The 18,465-nt window shown below is 33.7% G+C and overlaps 14 non-coding genes across 14 annotated transcripts; all 14 read right to left on the reverse strand.

Annotated features, from left to right (window-relative positions):
• Window positions 1-1,483: 1,483 nt before the first annotated feature.
• On the reverse strand, window positions 1,484-1,556 carry Trnar-ucu (transfer RNA arginine (anticodon UCU)). Its single transcript has one exon. It is a non-coding gene; the product is annotated as a tRNA-Arg (tRNA).
• A 1,771-nt stretch (window positions 1,557-3,327) lies between these two features.
• Window positions 3,328-3,400, reverse strand: Trnar-ucu (transfer RNA arginine (anticodon UCU)). The gene has a single exon. It is a non-coding gene; the product is annotated as a tRNA-Arg (tRNA).
• Window positions 3,401-4,368: 968 nt separating this feature from the next.
• Trnar-ucu (transfer RNA arginine (anticodon UCU)) lies at window positions 4,369-4,441 on the reverse strand. The gene has a single exon. It is a non-coding gene; the product is annotated as a tRNA-Arg (tRNA).
• A 3,379-nt stretch (window positions 4,442-7,820) lies between these two features.
• Trnar-ucu (transfer RNA arginine (anticodon UCU)) lies at window positions 7,821-7,893 on the reverse strand. The gene has a single exon. It is a non-coding gene; the product is annotated as a tRNA-Arg (tRNA).
• A 994-nt stretch (window positions 7,894-8,887) lies between these two features.
• Trnar-ucu (transfer RNA arginine (anticodon UCU)) lies at window positions 8,888-8,960 on the reverse strand. The gene has a single exon. It is a non-coding gene; the product is annotated as a tRNA-Arg (tRNA).
• Window positions 8,961-9,952: 992 nt separating this feature from the next.
• On the reverse strand, window positions 9,953-10,025 carry Trnar-ucu (transfer RNA arginine (anticodon UCU)). Its single transcript has one exon. It is a non-coding gene; the product is annotated as a tRNA-Arg (tRNA).
• A 702-nt stretch (window positions 10,026-10,727) lies between these two features.
• Window positions 10,728-10,800, reverse strand: Trnar-ucu (transfer RNA arginine (anticodon UCU)). The gene has a single exon. It is a non-coding gene; the product is annotated as a tRNA-Arg (tRNA).
• A 1,070-nt stretch (window positions 10,801-11,870) lies between these two features.
• On the reverse strand, window positions 11,871-11,943 carry Trnar-ucu (transfer RNA arginine (anticodon UCU)). The gene has a single exon. It is a non-coding gene; the product is annotated as a tRNA-Arg (tRNA).
• Window positions 11,944-12,937: 994 nt separating this feature from the next.
• Trnar-ucu (transfer RNA arginine (anticodon UCU)) lies at window positions 12,938-13,010 on the reverse strand. Its single transcript has one exon. It is a non-coding gene; the product is annotated as a tRNA-Arg (tRNA).
• Window positions 13,011-14,003: 993 nt separating this feature from the next.
• Trnar-ucu (transfer RNA arginine (anticodon UCU)) lies at window positions 14,004-14,076 on the reverse strand. Its single transcript has one exon. It is a non-coding gene; the product is annotated as a tRNA-Arg (tRNA).
• A 702-nt stretch (window positions 14,077-14,778) lies between these two features.
• On the reverse strand, window positions 14,779-14,851 carry Trnar-ucu (transfer RNA arginine (anticodon UCU)). Its single transcript has one exon. It is a non-coding gene; the product is annotated as a tRNA-Arg (tRNA).
• A 996-nt stretch (window positions 14,852-15,847) lies between these two features.
• Trnar-ucu (transfer RNA arginine (anticodon UCU)) lies at window positions 15,848-15,920 on the reverse strand. The gene has a single exon. It is a non-coding gene; the product is annotated as a tRNA-Arg (tRNA).
• Window positions 15,921-16,912: 992 nt separating this feature from the next.
• Trnar-ucu (transfer RNA arginine (anticodon UCU)) lies at window positions 16,913-16,985 on the reverse strand. The gene has a single exon. It is a non-coding gene; the product is annotated as a tRNA-Arg (tRNA).
• A 993-nt stretch (window positions 16,986-17,978) lies between these two features.
• Window positions 17,979-18,051, reverse strand: Trnar-ucu (transfer RNA arginine (anticodon UCU)). The gene has a single exon. It is a non-coding gene; the product is annotated as a tRNA-Arg (tRNA).
• Between the last annotated feature and the right edge of the window lie 414 nt (window positions 18,052-18,465).

Raw genomic sequence — 18,465 nt, forward strand, 5'->3', positions numbered from 1 at the left:
ATTACCGAAGCACATCCACCTTCAAAAGGTCACCTTGAGGGACTATGTATTTCTGCCAGTGTTCATATAACTTTTAGAAACACTCCTGGAAGCCACTTTTTCGCTACCTTCTGTGATGCAGTTTTATCTTCTCCTGACGGAAGAAAGCGGCGCTTATGCAAATGTTTTTTTGCTGAGAACAGGTAAGTCACACGGAGCTAAGTCCGACGAAACGTTATGTTATTTGTTTGTCATATCAGAGTATTGACCAATCAAACAGTGCATCCTCAACATGAAAGTCGACTTCTTCCTCAAGATGAAGTTAGAGCAGCAGCGCAAGAAGCCTTTCAGAAGGTTGCGACAAATGTGTTCCAGGAGTCCTTCTAAAAGCTATACGAACTTTGGCATACGTGCATAGTCGTTCAAGGTGACTATTTTGTAGATATATGTACTTCGGTAATGTGAAATATTCAGGGTAAGGTTTTATACAACTTGTCATCGAACTCTTAGATCATACTACGTGCGTATGAGTTTTCAACTTACTATTTCATAACGTTTTTGAGTGACGCAAGTTTTCGCACATAAAGACATCACAAAAGAATTTGCGATAATTAACTAAGGAGGTGTTCAAAATGGATATTTTGGTTATCTATATATTCTTAGGTATATATGCATGTACACATGTGCCGAAAAAACTTTTGAAGTTTAAATTGGGTAATCGTAAAATAGAAATTTAGGTCGAAATCTGATTTTTTTTTTTGCGATTACAATTCCTTATTTGGAGCAAGGAAGCAAAGTGAAAAGAATTAATGATCCTTTAAATCCCTGACAATCTTATCAATTTATTTCTGTTAGATTTTCTTTTTTTTTTTGCCATCGGCCTATGGCATCGGCCATCGGCCATCGGCAATCGGCCATTTGGAGGAAAACAATCGGCAATCGGCCATCGGCCATCTTTGAACAATCGGCCAACAATCGGCATCGGCCCATCGGCCAAAAAATGCCATCGGTCGAGCCCTAGTTTTGTGTTATATTTTTTTCACTTACGTAAATGTTTTCTCAATAAATTTTATTGAGTTTAATAAACGAAGCAGCACTCATTTATAGTAAACTTCTTCATTTGATCTTATCTAATGTGATTCATACCTGACTAAGAGATAGAGAAAATTTATTTCTGAGAAAAAGTACTTAAAGAAGATAAAATTATTAATCGTTGTACTAAATTAAAATGTTGGAATCTTTCTGGAGCCTAATAATTTGCTACAAATCACATTTTTTTCCTCAACTAGTAAGGACTTTGTATATCCCTAAACTAACGAAATTAGTGCTAGCACAAAGAAATTCTTTAAGAACTATCCATTGCCCACTCAACTCTTCTCTGTGTCTGTTTTTAATGTACTAAAGGTATCCTTTCAGTTGTAACCTCTCTTAACAGCTCTAAATTATGAATTATTTCTAGTAATTTATATTCTAAATGAAAAACCAGGAAAACAACCGTGGCCTACATCCCTGCCGGGATTCGAACGCGGGACCTTCGGATTAGAAGTCGAACGCGCTATCCACTGCGCTACAGGGACCGCGCGGTTATTGTACGAGCAGTACATAGATATACAAAAAACAGTTTGCAGTTTGTAGATATATAAATGATGAAGTTGTTGACGCTAAGAAGAAAAAAACTGCGATGTGGTTAGTCGGGTTAAATTACGTACGCTTCACAGAAGTTTTAGCTACTTACCAAAAAGCATCATCTTTCGTCATAGAAAAATGTTTTGGTTTCAATTTAAGATCCGAAGCTGAAAAAAACATTGTAAAAAACTGATTTTTTGTTTCTACGTCAATGCAAGTGTTTACATTGATTTTATCGAAAAGATATTTATTGCATGAGTTTTATTGTAAAAAAGCTTTTAACTCAACTGTGTATCCTCCCTCCATGCGTGGCAATTGTAAGTGATCTTAAATTATATTTTGCGATTTGCAATTTACTTAGACTTCATTTTTATGGCTTTTATTGTTATTTCTTCATAAAATTCAATCCCTGTTTCTCGGAGTGGCTATTAATGCCAAAAAGTAATACAGTGGAAGCCACAATGCCGACAGGTTAAATTTTTCACATCATGTTGAATCTTTTTTTATGTAGAGAAAGTTTAAGTTATGCTCAAAGATTCTGAACGGTCGGTTTGAACTTTGAATGATAATTGGTCGCGATAATTTCATAGCAATAAGTATAATTTCTGCTGAATAATGTGTCCGTTTAGAGAGATAAAATACCTATAGATCACAGTCTGAAATTTTTTACAGGATTACTGACTGAAACCGAGCGAGAAATATAAATTAATGTTGTGTTATGTATCTGAGCAGCTTTTATACGTAGCAAAAAATCGAATAACGGTATGAAAACATGACATTGTGTCAGTTGATGCTGTAGTTTCTCATTCCGAGGTCAAGCTCGTGCAAAAACCTTTTTCATCTCTGATTCCAAATTCACAGCAAGTAGAAAAATGTTCAAAATGCAAAAGAAGTGTAAGACGGAATCGTTTATCTTCCGCACACTAAAACACATCTTTCAAACATCCCTGCCGGGATTCGAACGCGGAACCGTTGGACTAGAAGTCCAACGCGCTATCCACTGCGCCGCAGGGACGGTGTTTGAGAATGAAAAATCGATGGGCAAAATTAGTTAAGATATTGTATTTAAATTTTCATTTGTAATATAAAAATATTAAAAAAATAAAAAAACGTTTATCTTGCTTTTCCTTCAATCGTAGTTCTGGTTTTGGAAAAAATATTTTCTGAAGTAAAAAAACTTACAATACAAGCAATTTTACTGTTCAAGTGTCAAAAAACGTTGGCAACATGTTTTGTGTTATATTTTTTTTACTTACGTAAATGTTTTCTCAATAAATTTTATTGAGTTTAACAAACGAAGCAGCACTCATTTTCGAAAACTTCTTCATTTGATCTTATCTAATGTGATTCATACCTGACTAAGAGATAGAGAAAATTTATTTCTGAGAAAAAGCACTTAAAGAAGATAAAATTAATAATCATTGTACTAAATTAGAATGTTGGAATCTTTCTGGAGCCTAATAATTTGCTACAAATCACATTTTTTTCCTCAACTAGTAAGGACTTTGTATATCCCTAAACTAACGAAATTAGTGCTAACACAAAAAAATTCTTTAAGAACTATCCATTGCCCACTCAACTCTTCTCTGTGTCTGTTTTTAATGTACTAAAGGTATCCTTTCAGTTGCAACAAATGGTAACATCTCTTAGCAGCTCTAAGTTATGAATTATTTCTAGTAATTTATATTCTAAATAAAAAACCAGGAAAACAACCGTGGCCTACATCCCTGCCGGGATTCGAACCCGGGACCTTTGGATTAGAGGTCCAACGCGCTATCCACTGCGCTACAGGGACCGCGCGGTTACTGAACGAGCAGTATGTAGATATACAAAAAAGAGTTTGCAGTTTGTAGATATATAAATGATGAAGTTGTTGACGTTAAGAAGAAAAAAAACTGGGATGTGGTTAGTCGGGTTAAATTACGTAGGCTTCACAGAAGTTTTAGCTACTTACTGAAAAGCATCATCTTTCGTCATAGAAAAAATTTTGGTTTCAATTTAAGATCCGAAGCTGAAAAAAACATTGTAAAGTACTGATTTTTATCTCTACGTCAATGTAAGTGTTTACATCGATTTTATCTGCATGAGTGTTTATTGTAAAAAAGCTTTTAACTCAACTGTCCCTCCATAGGTGGCAATTGTAAGTGATCTTAAATTATATTTTGCGTTTTGCAATTTACTTAGACTTCATTTTTATGGCTTTTTTTGGTATTTCTTCATAAAATTCAATCCCTGTTTCTCGGAGTAGCTGTTATTGCCAAAAAGTAATACAGTGAAACCACAATGCCGACAGGTTAAATTGTTCGTGTCATGTTGAATCTTTTTTTATGTAGAGAAAGTTTAAGTTATGCTCAAAGATTCTGAACGGTCGGTTAGAACTTTAATGATAATTGGTCGCGATGATTTCATAGCAATAAGTATAATTTCTGCTGAATAATGTGTCCGTTTAAAGAGATAAAATACCTGTAGACTACGGTCTGAAATTTTTTACAAGATTACTGACTGAAACCGATCGAGAAATATAAATTAATGTTGTGTTATGTATCTGAGTAGCTTTTATACATAGCAAAAAATCGAATAACGGTATGAAAACATGAAACTGTGTCAATTGATGCTGTAGTTTCTCATTCCTAGGTCAAACTCGTGCAAAAACCTTTTTCATCTCTGATTCCAAATTCACTGCAAGTAGAAAAATGTTCAAAATGCAAAAGATATGTAAGACGGAATCGTTTATCTTCCGCACACTAAAACACATCTTTTAAACATCCCTGCCGGGATTCGAACCCGGGACCTTTGGATTAGAAGTCCAACGCGCTATCCACTGCGCGACAGGAACGGTTTTTGAGAATGAAAAAACGATAGGCGAAATTAGTTAATATATCCTTATATATTATTTCTGTAGACTGTTTTTGGTTTCTACGCCAGATTTTCCTCATTTCTTGATCGATTTCTTTGATTTACGCCTTATTTTAAAACTTATGGTGCTGGCTACTGACGAAAAATAGACCTATGGTCTAAAAATTGTTTTTTTCAGCCGAAAAACCTGTTTTAAAGAACCAGAATGAGGTTTCCAGTTAAACTTATTACTTTAATTTGCGCTCTGACCGACAGAGCTGAATAGCTTGATCGGCAGGGCGTTCTCTTCGTAACAAGAAGAATGCGTGTTCGGGCCCACGGCTGGAAAATCTGCAACAAAAATTAGAGAAATATCGCGTATTACATGAACACTTAATTAAGTTAAAAACAACTATGAGGGAGTAGAATAAATGAGAAGGAAACGCTGCTTGCTGATATGGAAACTTGAAGTGATTTTGTGCTATATTACTTCTGAAATGTACGTTTTTCTTTTTTTTAAGCTATGGCTCTGGTAAGAAAATTAAAGTATAATGCAAGGGAAAATATAAGTAACAGATTTAAGATTTCAGACTCCAATAGAATTGTTTTTTTTTCAGAAAAAAATAATTAATCGTATATTGAAATATATGTTCTTCTAATGAGTTTTTGACCCTTTGTACAAATAAAAAAAAATTACTACCTCAATTTGAAGGGTAAAATATATATTTTTTCTTCTTTTTGCAAAAAAAAAAAAAAAATAGCTTATCACATTTTTACTACATTCGAAAAGCTACGCTTAAAAAAGAGCATAGTTCAATTTATTTTGTATTTGAACCGTGCTGTTAAATGATGAACACGTGCTGCCATCTAAGTCATAACGATTCAAGCAGCCTGCGATAACAAATTGTAAAAATTTTAAAAAATAAAAACATTTTTTTTCAATATCTTATCTTATATATTATTCCCCTCTCATTTTAAAACTTATCAGTCTGGCTAATGACGAAAAATAGACTTACGGTCGAAAAATCAAGTTTTCGAAAACACCCCTTGCTGTTTCAAAACCTTGATGTTGCTTGTAGTTCTTATGCATTTTTTAAAAGCAAAGTTTTAATGCAGTTTTCCATTTTTTACGTCGCTTTCGGCAAAAAAAAAAAAAAAAAAAAAGCCTGTGTGTGTGTTTATATTTTAATAAAACTTAAAAGCACTGGACTTAGTTGTTCGGTTAAATTGATAAGTTTTTTTCGGTAGAGCGTTTGGCTATAAACTATCTGAACTTCGGGCAAGTTTGGGCTGCCCGACATAATATCAAATTTATATTAGTAGTACGCATTACATGTACTCATAACATACAAACGTAATAAAATAAATGCAGTGGGAATGCTACTTGATGTTTCGACTTCTTTATGCAGGCTACAGTTATCATTCGGATAAGTTGATTGTTAATCAAAGGGTGTTCTTCCTTTTTTTAAGTTTTGACTACATCCAGACCACTCAGCATAATGTAAGCATAAAAAAGTATTAGATTTACCTAAAGGAAATCTTTTTTTGTGCAGAAAAACATTTTCATTGTATGCTGAAATGTAGATGTTTCTAATAGCAGTGTTCGACCTTTTGTAAAAATGAAGAAATACTACGCCAAATTAAAACTACGAGTTTCACCCAGTAAACTTTTAATTTTTTATTCACGCGAATACGATATAAAGCATTAAAAGTATGATCAACTTCATTAGCAAGAAATCATTTTCTATTCCTCTGCTTTCTGCTGAAAAAAAAAACATTTTGTCTACGTTCGAAAAATTACACTTAAAAAACGGACCCAGATCAACTGGTTTTGGATTTGAATTTTAAGTGTTCGATTAAAAGAGAAACATGTGCGGGCTTTTAAGCCGTACCGTTAGAGCAACCTTCTATGTGAAATAGTTCAATATTCAAAGATAAAATCACTTATTTTCAATCTAATTTATTACTTCTCTAGAATGTTTGTTTCAATCGCTACGTGAGAGCTTCGTCATTCTTTAATCAAATTCCATGCTGTACGAATAATTTTAAATCGTATCATGCTGGTTAATGACAAAACATAGATGCATGATCTTATTATTATTATTATTATTATTATTATTATTATTATTATTATTATTATTATTATTATTATTATTATTATTATTATTATTATTATTATTATTATTATTATTATTATTATTATTATTTGGCAAAAAGCTTTTTTACTGTTTTTTACTGCGCATTCCTTCAATGAATAGCTTTCGAAAATGAAGGCGCAATCGCAAGGTTTGTTGGGGTGTCGGACTGTTAATCAGAAGGGCGCCAGTTCGAATCCGTGCCAATAAATATCTCTTTAATGTTTCTTTTTTCCCGTCCGATGCTCACATGCGCAGGACTGTATTTGCCACAACCTGTTTTTTTCACGTGCTCAATTATTGCTTTTTCACGAGTCACTACTCAGCCACACTTTTAATGATATTTATGTTTGCATTGAAAATATGTACGACCAAAATTTGAGGGATGATCAAATTATCAGAACGTTGTATTTAACGAGGTTTTGTTACTGATGTCTTTAAATTACATGCCTTCTCTTGTGCGCTTACTTTTTTCCGTTTACATTTTTCGGTTTTTCTTCTTAATATTCTTTCTTTGAAATTTTTAAAGAGCGAAATGCCTTATGAAACGATTCGAAGTGCAGTGCGGAGTTCCGCACGGGTCGACTAGTTGTATTTAAATTTTCATTTGTAATATGAAAATATTAAAAAAATAAAAAAACGTTTCTCTTGCTTTTCCTTCAACCGTAGTTCTGGTTTTGGAAAAAATATTTTCTAAAGTAAAAAAACTTACAATACAAGCAATATTACTGTTCAAGTGTCAAAAAACGTTGGTAACATGTTTTGTGTTATATTTTTTTTACTTACGTAAAGGTTTTCTCAATAAATTTTATTGAGTTTAATAAACGAAGCAGCACTCATTTTCGTAAACTTCTTCATTTGATCTTATCTAATGTGATTCATACCTGACTAAGAGATAGAGAAAATTTATTTCTGAAAAAAAGTACTTAAAGAAGATGAAATTATTAATCGTTGTATTAAATTAGAATGTTGAAATCTTTCTGGAGCCTAATAATTTGCTACAAATCACATTTTTTTCCTCAACTAGTAAGGACTTTATATATCCCTAAACTAACGACATTAGTACTAACACAAAAAATACTTCAAGAACTATCCATTGCCCACTCAACTCTTCTCTGTTTCTAATGTACTAAAGGTATCCTTTCAGTTGCAACAAGTGTTAACCTCTCTTAGCAGCTGTAAGTTATGATATATTTTTAGTAATTTATAGACTAAATAAAAAACCAGGAAAACAACCGTGGCCTACATCCCTGCCGGGATTCGAACCCGGGACCTTTGGATTAGAAGTCCAACGCGCTATCCACTGCGCTACAGGGACCGCGCGGTTACTGTACGAGCAGTACGTAGATATACAAAAAAGAGTTTGCAGTTTGTAGATATATAAATGATGAAGTTGTTGACGCTAAGAAGAAAAAAACTGCGATGTGGTTAGTCGGGTTAAATTACGTACGCTTCACAGAAGTTTTAGCTACTTACCAAAAAGCATCACCTTTCGTCATAGAAAAATGTTTTGGTTTCAATTTAAGATCCGAAGCTGAAAAAAAAACATTGTAAAAAACTGATTTTTTGTCTCTACGTCAATGTAAGTGTTTACATCGATTTTATCGAAAAGCTATTTATTGCATGAGTGTTTATTGTAAAAAAGCTTTTAACTCAGCTGTCTATCTTCCCTCCATGCGTGGCAATTGTAAGTGATCTTAAATTATATTTTGCGTTTTGCAATTTACTTAGACTTCATTTTTATGGCTTTTTTTGTTATTTCTTCATAAAATTCAATACCTGTTTCTCGGAGAAGCTGTTATTGCCAAAAAGTAATACAGTGGAAGCCACAGTGCCGACAGGTTAAATTTTTCACATCATGTTGAATCTTTTTTTATGTGGAGAAAGTTTAAGTTTTACTTAAAGATTCTGAACGGCCGGTTAGAACTTTAAATGATAATTGGTCGTGATGATTTCATAGCAATAAGCATAATTTCTGCTGTATAATGTGTCCGTTGAAAGAGGTAAAATACCTATAGACCACAGTCTGAAATATCTTACAGGATTACTAACTGAAACCGAGCGAGAAATATAAATTAATGTTGTGTTATGTATCTGAGTAGCTTTTATACATAGCAAAAAATCGAACAACTGTATGAAAACATGAAACTGTGTCAATTGATGCTGTAGTTTCTCATTCCTAGGTCAAACTCGTGCAAAAACCTTTTTCATCTCTGATTCCAAATTCACAGCAAGTAGAAAAATGTTCAAAATGCAAAAGAAGTGTAAGAGGGAATCGCTTATCTTCCGCGCACTAAAACACATCTTTCAAACATCCCTGCCGGGATTCGAACCCGGGACCTTTGGATTAGAAGTTCAACGCGCTATCCACTGCGCTACAGGGACCGCGCGGTTACTGTACGCGCAGTACGTAGATATACAAAAAAGAGTTTGCAGTTTGTAGATATATAAATGATGAAGTTGTTGACGCTAAGAAGAAAAAAACTGCGATGTGGTTAGTCGGGTTAAATTACGTACGCTTCACAGAAGTTTTAGCTACTTACCAAAAAGCATCATCTTTCGTCATAGAAAAATGTTTTGGTTTCAATTTAAGATCCGAAGCTGAAAAAAACATTGTAAAAAACTGATTTTTTGTTTCTACGTCAATGCAAGTGTTTACATTGATTTTATCGAAAAGATATTTATTGCATGAGTTTTATTGTAAAAAAGCTTTTAACTCAACTGTGTATCCTCCCTCCATGCGTGGCAATTGTAAGTGATCTTAAATTATATTTTGCGTTTTGCAATTTACTTAGACTTCATTTTTTAGGGCTTTTTTTGTTATTTCTTCATAAAATTCAATCCCTGTTTCTCGGAGTAGCTGTTATTGCCAAAAAGTAATACAGTGGAAGCCACAGTGCCGACAGGTTAAATTTTTCACATCATGTTGAATCTTTTTTTATGTAGAGAAAGTTTAAGTTATACTTAAAGATTCTGAACGGCCGGTTAGAACTTTAAATGATAATTGGTCGCGATGATTTCATAGCAATAAGTATAATTTCTGCTGAATAATGTGTCCGTTGAAAGCGGTAAAATACCTATAGACCACAGTCTGAAATATCTTACAGGATTACTGACTGAAACCGAACGAGAAATATAAATTAATGTTGTGTTATGTATCTGAGTAGCTTTTATACATAGCAAAAAATCGAATAACTGTATGAAAACATGAAACTGTGTCAATTGATGCTGTAGTTTCTCATTCCTAGGTCAAACTCGTGCAAAAACCATTTTTATCTCTGATTCCAAATTCACAGCAAGTAGAAAAATGTTCAAAATGCAAAAGAAGTGTAAGACGGAATCGCCTATCTTCCGCACACTAAAACACATCTTTCAAACATCCCTGCCGGGATTCGAACCCGGGACCTTTGGATTAGAAGTCCAACGCGCTATCCACTGCGCTACAGGGACGGTTTTTTAAAATTGAAAAAACCACGGGCGAAATTGGTTAAGATATTGTATTTAAATTTTAATTTGTAATATAAAAATATTAAAAAAAATAAAAAACGTTTCTCTTGCTTTTCCTTCAACCGTAGTTCTGGTTTTGGAAAAAATATTTTCTAATGTAAAAAAACTTACAATACGAGCAATATTACTGTTCAAGTGTCAAAAAACGTTGGCAACATGTTTTGTGTTATATTTCTTTTTACTTACGTAAATGTTTTTCCAATAAATTTTATTGAGTTTAATAAACGAAGCAGCACTCATTTTCGTAAACTTCTTCATTTGATCTTATCTAATGTGATTCATACCTGACTAAGAGATAGAGAAAATTTATTTCTGAAAAAAAGTACTTAAAGAAGATGAAATTATTAATCGTTGTATTAAATTAGAATGTTGAAATCTTTCTGGAGCCTAATAATTTGCTACAAATCACATTTTTTTCCTCAACTAGTAAGGACTTTATATATCCCTAAACTAACGACATTAGTACTAACACAAAAAATACTTCAAGAACTATCCATTGCCCACTCAACTCTTCTCTGTTTCTAATGTACTAAAGGTATCCTTTCAGTTGCAACAAGTGGTAACCTCTCTTAGCAGCTGTAAGTTATGATATATTTTTAGTAATTTATAGTCTAAATAAAAAACCAGGAAAACAACCGTGGCCTACATCCCTGCCGGGATTCGAACCCGGGACCTTTGGATTAGAAGTCCAACGCGCTATCCACTGCGCTACAGGGACCGCGCGGTTACTGTACGAGCAGTACGTAGATATACAAAAAAGAGTTTGCAGTTTGTAGATATATAAATGATGAAGTTGTTGACGTTAAGTAGAAAAAAACTGCGATGTGGTTAGTCGGGTTAAATTACATACGCTTCACAGAAGTTTTAACTATTTACCGAAAAGCATCATGTTTCGTCATTTACGTACATGTTTTTCAAATTACGTACGCTTCACAGAAGTTTTAGCTACTTACCAAAAAGCATCATCTTTCGTCATAGAAAAATGTTTTGGTTTCAATTTAAGATCTGAAGCTGAAAAAAAACATTGTAAAAAACTGATTTTTTGTCTCTACGTCAATGTAAGTGTTTACATCGATTTTATCGAAAAGCTATTTATTGCATGAGTGTTTATTGTAAAAAAGCTTTTAACTCAGCTGTCTATCTTCCCTCCATGAGTGGCAATTGTAAGTGATCTTAAATTATATTTTGCGTTTTGCAATTTACTTAGACTTCATTTTTATGGCTTTTTTTGTTATTTCTTCATAAAATTCAATCCCTGTTTCTCGGAGTAGCTGTTATTGCCAAAAAGTAATGCAGTGGAAGCCACAGTGCCGACAGGTTAAATTTTTCACATCATGTTGAATCTTTTTTTATGTCGAGAAAGTTTAAGTTATACTTAAAGATTCTGAACGGCCGGTTAGAACTTTAAATGATAATTGGTCGCGATGATTTCATAGCAATAAGTATAACTTCTGCTAAATAATGTGTCCGTTGAAAGAGGTAAAATACCTATAGACCACAGTCTGAAATATCTTACAGGATTACTGACTGAAACCGAGCGAGAAATATAAATTAATGTTGTGTTATGTATCTGAGTAGCTTTTATACATAGCAAAAAATCGAACAACTGTATGAAAACATGAAACTGTATCAAATGATGCTGTAGTTTCTCATTCCTAGGTCAAACTCGTGCAAAAACCTTGTTCATCTCTGATTCCAAATTCACAGCAAGTAGAAAAATGTTCAAAATGCAAAAGAAGTGTAAGACGGAATCGCTTATCTTCCGCACACTAAAACACATCTTTCAAACATCCCTGCCGGGATTCGAACCCGGGACCTTTGGATTAGAAGTCCAACGCGCTATCCACTGCGCTACAGGGACCGCGCGGTTACTGTACGCGTAGTACGTAGATATACAAAAAAGAGTTTGCAGTTTGTAGATATATAAATGATGAAGTTGTTGACGCTAAGAAGAAAAAAACTGCGATGTGGTTAGTCGGGTTAAATTACGTACGCTTCACAGAAGTTTTAGCTACTTACCAAAAAGCATCACCTTTCGTCATAGAAAAATGTTTTGGTTTCAATTTAAGATCCGAAGCTGAAAAAAAAACATTGTAAAAAACTGATTTTTTGTCTCTACGTCAATGTAAGTGTTTACATCGATTTTATCGAAAAGCTATTTATTGCATGAGTGTTTATTGTAAAAAAGCTTTTAACTCAGCTGTCTATCTTCCCTCCATGCGTGGCAATTGTAAGTGATCTTAAATTATATTTTGCGTTTTGCAATTTACTTAGACTTCATTTTTATGGCTTTTTTTGTTATTTCTTCATAAAATTCAATACCTGTTTCTCGGAGAAGCTGTTATTGCCAAAAAGTAATACAGTGGAAGCCACAGTGCCGACAGGTTAAATTTTTCACATCATGTTGAATCTTTTTTTATGTGGAGAAAGTTTAAGTTTTACTTAAAGATTCTGAACGGCCGGTTAGAACTTTAAATGATAATTGGTCGCGATGATTTCATAGCAATAAGCATAATTTCTGCTGTATAATGTGTCCGTTGAAAGAGGTAAAATACCTATAGACCACAGTCTGAAATATCTTACAGGATTACTAACTGAAACCGAGCGAGAAATATAAATTAATGTTGTGTTATGTATCTGAGTAGCTTTTATACATAGCAAAAAATCGAACAACTGTATGAAAACATGAAACTGTATCAAATGATGCTGTAGTTTCTCATTCCTAGGTCAAACTCGTGCAAAAACCTTGTTCATCTCTGATTCCAAATTCACAGCAAGTAGAAAAATGTTCAAAATGCAAAAGAAGTGTAAGACGGAATCGCTTATCTTCCGCACACTAAAACACATCTTTCAAACATCCCTGCCGGGATTCGAACCCGGGACCTTTGGATTAGAAGTCCAACGCGCTATCCACTGCGCTACAGGGACCGCGCGGTTACTGTACGCGTAGTACGTAGATATACAAAAAAGAGTTTGCAGTTTGTAGATATATAAATGATGAAGTTGTTGACGTTAAGTAGAAAAAAACTGCGATGTGGTTAGGCGGGTTAAATTACATACGCTTCACAGAAGTTTCAGCTACTTACCGAAAAGCATCATCTTTCGTCATAGAAAAATGTTTTGGTTTCAATTTAAGATCCGAAGCTGAAAAAAACGTTGTAAAAAACTGATTTTTTGTCTCTACGTCAATGTAAGTGTTTACATCGATTTTATCGAAAAGCTATTTATTGCATGAGTGTTTATTGTAAGAAAGCTTTTAACTCAACTGTGTATCCTCCCTCCATGCGTGGCAATTGTAAGTGATCTTATATTATATTTTGCGTTTTGCAATTTACTTAGACTTCATTTTTATAGCTTTTTTTGTTATTTCTTCATAAAATTCAATCCCTGTTTCTCGGAGTAGCTGTTATTGCCAAAAAGTAATACAGTGGAAGCCACAATGCCGACAGGTTAAATTTTTCACATCATGTTGAATCTTTTTTTATGTAGAGAAAGTTTAAGTTATACTTAAAGATTCTGAACGGCCCGGTTAGAACTTTAAATGATAATTGGTCGCGATGATTTCATAGCAATAAGTATAATTTCTGCTGAATAATGTGTCCGTTGAAGGAGGTAAAATACCTATAGACCACAGTCTGAAATATCTTACAGGATTACTGACTGAAACCGAGCGAGAAATATAAATTAATGTTGTGTTATGTATCTGAGTAGCTTTTATACATAGCAAAAAATCGAATAACTGAATGAAAACATGAAACTGTGTCAATTGATGCTGTAGTTTCTCATTCCTAGGTCAAACTCGTGCAAAAACCATTTTTATCTCTGATTCCAAATTCACAGCAAGTAGAAAAATGTTCAAAATGCAAAAGAAGTGTAAGACGGAATCGCCTATCTTCCGCACACTAAAACACATCTTTCAAACATCCCTGCCGGGATTCGAACCCGGGACCTTTGGATTAGAAGTCCAACGCGCTATCCACTGCGCTACAGGGACGGTTTTTTAAAATTGAAAAAACCACAGGCGAAATTGGTTAAGATATTGTATTTAAATTTTAATTTGTAATATAAAAATATTAAAAAAAATAAAAAACGTTTCTCTTGCTTTTCCTTCAACCGTAGTTCTGGTTTTGGAAAAAATATTTTCTAATGTAAAAAAACTTACAATACGAGCAATATTACTGTTCAAGTGTCAAAAAACGTTGGCAACATGTTTTGTGTTATATTTCTTTTTACTTACGTAAATGTTTTTCCAATAAATTTTATTGAGTTTAATAAACGAAGCAGCACTCATTTTCGTAAACTTCTTCATTTGATCTTATCTAATGTGATTCATACCTGACTAAGAGATAGAGAAAATTTATTTCTGAAAAAAAGTACTTAAAGAAGATGAAATTATTAATCGTTGTATTAAATTAGAATGTTGAAATCTTTCTGGAGCCTAATAATTTGCTACAAATCACATTTTTTTCCTCAACTAGTAAGGACTTTATATATCCCTAAACTAACGACATTAGTACTAACACAAAAAATACTTCAAGAACTATCCATTGCCCACTCAACTCTTCTCTGTTTCTAATGTACTAAAGGTATCCTTTCAGTTGCAACAAGTGGTAACCTCTCTTAGCAGCTGTAAGTTATGATATATTTTTAGTAATTTATAGTCTAAATAAAAAACCAGGAAAACAACCGTGGCCTACATCCCTGCCGGGATTCGAACCCGGGACCTTTGGATTAGAAGTCCAACGCGCTATCCACTGCGCTACAGGGACCGCGCGGTTACTGTACGAGCAGTACGTAGATATACAAAAAAGAGTTTGCAGTTTGTAGATATATAAATGATAAAGTTGTTGACGTTAAGAAGAAAAAAACTGCGATGTGGTTAGTCGGGTTAAATTACGTACGCTTCACAGAAGTTTTAGCTACTTACCAAAAAGCATCATCTTTCGTCATAGAAAAATGTTTTGGTTTCAATTTAAGATCCGAAGCTAAAAAAAAAAACATTGTAAAAAAACTGATTTTTTGTCTCTAAGTCAATGTAAGTGTTTACATCGATTTTATCGAAAAGCTATTTATTGCATGAGTGTTTATTGTAAAAAAGCTTTTAACTCAGCTGTCTATCTTCCCTCCATGCGTGGCAATTGTAAGTGATCTTAAATTATATTTTGCGTTTTGCAATTTACTTAGACTTCATTTTTATGCCTTTTTTTGTTATTTCTTCATAAAATTCAATACCTGTTTCTCGGAGAAGCTGTTATTGCCAAAAAGTAATACAGTGGAAGCCACAGTGCCGACAGGTTAAATTTTTCACATCATGTTGAATCTTTTTTTATGTGGAGAAAGTTTAAGTTATACTTAAAGATTCTGAACGGCCGGTTAGAACTTTAAATGATAATTGGTCGCGATGATTTCATAGCAATAAGCATAATTTCTGCTGAATAATGTGTCCGTTGAAAGAGGTAAAATACCTATAGACCACAGTCTGAAATATCTTACAGGATTACTGACTGAAACCGAGCGAGAAATATAAATTAATGTTGTGTTATGTATCTGAGTAGCTTTTATACATAGCAAAAAATCGAATAACTGAATGAAAACATGAAACTGTGTCAATTGATGCTGTAGTTTCTCATTCCTAGGTCAAACTCGTGCAAAAACCTTTTTCATCTCTGATTCCAAATTCACAGCAAGTAGAAAAATGTTCAAAATGCAAAAGAAGTGTAAGACGGAATCGCTTATCTTCCGCACACTAAAACACATCTTTCAAACATCCCTGTTGGGATTCGAACCCGGGACCTTTGGATTAGAAGTCCAACGCGCTATCCACTGCGCTACAGGGACCGCGCGGTTACTGTACGCGTAGTACGTAGATATACAAAAAAGAGTTTGCAGGTTGTAGATATATAAATGATGAAGTTGTTGACGCTAAGAAGAAAAAAACTGCGATGTGGTTAGTCGGGTTAAATTACGTACGCTTCACAGAAGTTTTAGCTACTTACCAAAAAGCATCATCTTTCGTCATAGAAAAATGTTTTGGTTTCAATTTAAGATCTGAAGCTGAAAAAAAACATTGTAAAAAACTGATTTTTTGTCTCTACGTCAATGTAAGTGTTTACATCGATTTTATCGAAAAGCTATTTATTGCATGAGTGTTTATTGTAAAAAAGCTTTTAACTCAGCTGTCTATCTTCCCTCCATGAGTGGCAATTGTAAGTGATCTTAAATTATATTTTGCGTTTTGCAATTTACTTAGACTTCATTTTTATGGCTTTTTTTGTTATTTCTTCATAAAATTCAATCCCTGTTTCTCGGAGTAGCTGTTATTGCCAAAAAGTAATACAGTGGAAGCCACAGTGCCGACAGGTTAAATTTTTCACATCATGTTGAATCTTTTTTTATGTAGAGAAAGTTTAAGTTATACTTAAAGATTCTGAACGGCCGGTTAGAACTTTAAATGATAATTGGTCGCGATGATTTCATAGCAATAAGTATAATTTCTGCTGAATAATGTGTCCGTTGAAAGAGGTAAAATACCTATAGACCACAGTCTCAAATATCTTACAGGATTACTGACTGAAACCGAGCGAGAAATATAAATAAATGTTGTGTTATGTATCTGAGTAGCTTTTATACATAGCAAAAAATCGAATAACTGTATGAAAACATGAAACTGGTCAATTGATGCTGTAGTTTCTCATTCTTAGGTCAAACTCGTGCAAAAACCTTTTTCATCTCTGATTCCAAATTCACAGCAAGTAGAAAAATGTTCAAAATGCAAAAGAAGTGTAAGACGGAATCGCTTATCTTCCGCACACTAAAACACATCTTTCAAACATCCCTGCCGGGATTCGAACCCGGGACCTTTGGATTAGAAGTCCAACGCGCTATCCACTGCGCTACAGGGACCGCGCGGTTACTGTACGAGCAGTACGTAGATATACAAAAAAGAGTTTGCAGTTTGTAGATATATAAATGATGAAGTTGTTGACGTTAAGAAGAAAAAAACTGCGATGTGGTTAGTCGGGTTAAATTACGTACGCTTCACAGAAATTTTAGCTACTTACCAAAAAGCATCATCTTTCGTCATAGAAAAATGTTTTGGTTTCAATTTAAAATCCGAAGCTGAAAAAAAACATTGTAAAAAACTGATTTTTTGTCTCTACGTCAATGTAAGTGTTTACATCGATTTTATCGAAAAGCTATTTATTGCATGAGTGTTTATTGTAAAAAAGCTTTTAACTCAGCTGTCTATCTTCCCTTCATGCGTGGCAATTGTAAGTGATCTTAAATTATATTTTGCATTTTGCAATTTACTTAGACTTCATTTTTATGCCTTTTTTTGTTATTTCTTCATAAAATTCAATACCTGTTTCTCGGAGAAGCTGTTATTGCCAAAAAGTAATACAGTGGAAGCCACAGTGCCGACAGGTTAAATTTTTCACATCATGTTGAATCTTTTTTTATGTGGAAAAAGTTTAAGTTATACTTAAAGATTCTGAACGGCCGGTTAGAACTTTAAATGATAATTGGTCGCGATGATTTCATAGCAATAAGCATAATTTCTGCTGAATAATGTGTCCGTTGAAAGAGGTAAAATACCTATAGACCACAGTCTGAAATATCTTACAGGATTACTGACTGAAACCGAGCGAGAAATATAAATTAATGTTGTGTTATGTATCTGAGTAGCTTTTATACATAGCAAAAAATCGAATAACAGAATGAAAACATGAAACTGTGTCAATTGATGCTGTAGTTTCTCATTCCTAGGTCAAACTCGTGCAAAAACCTTTTTCATCTCTGATTCCAAATTCACAGCAAGTAGAAAAATGTTCAAAATGCAAAAGAAGTGTAAGACGGAATCGCTTATCTTCCGCACACTAAAACACATCTTTCAAACATCCCTGCCGGGATTCGAACCCGGGACCTTTGGATTAGAAGTCCAACGCGCTATCCACTGCGCTACAGGGACCGCGCGGTTACTGTACGCGTAGTACATAGATATACAAAAAAGAGTTTGCAGTTTGTAGATATATAAATGATGAAGTTGTTGACGCTAAGAAGAAAAAAACTGCGATGTGGTTAGTCGGGTTAAATTACGTACGCTTCACAGAAGTTTTAGCTACTTACAAAAAAGCATCATCTTTCGTCATAGAAAAATGTTTTGGTTTCAATTTAAGATCTGAAGCTGAAAAAAAACATTGTAAAAAACTGATTTTTTGTCTCTACGTCAATGTAAGTGTTTACATCGATTTTATCGAAAAGCTATTTATTGCATGAGTGTTTATTGTAAAAAAGCTTTTAACTCAGCTGTCTATCTTCCCTCCATGAGTGGCAATTGTAAGTGATCTTAAATTATATTTTGCGTTTTGCAATTTACTTAGAC

The sequence above is a fragment of the Uloborus diversus genome, chromosome 1, assembly GCF_026930045.1.
Source record: "Uloborus diversus isolate 005 chromosome 1, Udiv.v.3.1, whole genome shotgun sequence".
In the NCBI taxonomy this organism is placed as follows: Eukaryota; Metazoa; Arthropoda; class Arachnida; order Araneae; family Uloboridae; genus Uloborus; species Uloborus diversus.